This window comes from Geospiza fortis, unplaced genomic scaffold (genome assembly GCF_000277835.1).
Source record: "Geospiza fortis unplaced genomic scaffold, GeoFor_1.0 scaffold496, whole genome shotgun sequence".
NCBI classification, from domain to species: Eukaryota; Metazoa; Chordata; class Aves; order Passeriformes; family Thraupidae; genus Geospiza; species Geospiza fortis.
This window is the reverse complement of record NW_005054529.1, coordinates 873,054-874,118: the sequence shown is the minus strand read 5'-3', so window position 1 is coordinate 874,118 and position 1,065 is coordinate 873,054. Positions and strand designations below refer to the sequence as shown.

The following is a 1,065-nucleotide window of genomic DNA, read 5'->3' as shown; positions in this document are numbered from 1 at the left end:
TTATTATTATTTCCCAACATTATTATTTCCCCAGGCCTGAGGAGCCCAGTGTCACTTCCAGCAGGATTTTGTCACATTTTGTCATTTGGTTTGGAGAGCTGAGCTGATGTCCCCACAGATAATAAATCAATAAATAAAATAAGTAAGAACAAATAAAATAAATAAGAATAAATAAAATAAATAACAATAAATGAAATAAATAAAAAATAAAGAAATAAAATAAATAAATAAATAAAAATAATTTAAATAAATAATAGAACTTTCCCCCAGGTGGCTGCAGGGACCAGCTTAAATCTGGGTTTGGGTGAGTTCTGTAATAAAACCAGAGCTTTTCTCTGCTGATCTTTTGTCTCCTGAGCTCCTTGCCCAGGGGCCATTCCAAGGGCAGAAATCCCAGCAGTTCCCAGTGGGATAAATTCCCCATTTCTGCCAGGGCTGTGCGGAGTGGGGACCCCAGCTCCTGTGGGAATTGGGTTCACTCTCTGTCCTCTGGGAAAAGAGAAGCTTGCGGGAAGAGGAGAAGTGTTCTGAAGGGTTAGCTTTGATTCTAACTCCTTTTTTAACCTTTTATTACTGTTAATAAAATGTTCTTTATACCCTTTTAATGTTCTGAGCTGCTTTGCCTTTCTCCTGATCCTGTCTCGAGCAGGAAATGAATTGGTGCACTGGTGACTGGCAGCACTGAACCCACCACACCAGTTGGCACCTTGGCTGGGAGATCTAAAAAACTGGTGAAATCTCTAATTAGTGAGCCAAACCCACTGCACCCTGATCCCAGCACCGCTGCTCTGTCCTCATCTGACATTTTTGGCTCTGCTCCTGCTGGGTTTATTTTTGCCCTCGCTCCCCGCCCTCCTGCCCTGCTGTCTCTGGACTCCTCTCCCTGGTTCTGCTCCCACATTCCACCTTTGCCTGTTCCAGCACCCTCGGCCACCCCTCCCTGCCCTCCTGACCCACGGCTCTTCACCCTCCTGTCCCTGGGTCACCAGGAGGGGACCTGAGAGGAACCTGGTGCCTCTGGCCCTGCACAGCTGAGTCACTGCAGGGCCATGCTGCTCCTCACCT

The 1,065-nt window shown here is 46.4% G+C and overlaps 1 protein-coding gene across 1 annotated transcript in view; it reads right to left on the bottom strand.

Annotated features, from left to right (window-relative positions):
• The window catches only part of LOC115948797 (leucine-rich repeat-containing protein 7-like), a gene marked incomplete at its 3' end in the record, with an annotated part of 22,240 nt that overhangs the window by 13,998 nt on the left and 7,177 nt on the right, over positions 1-1,065 (bottom strand). The window lies entirely within an intron of this gene.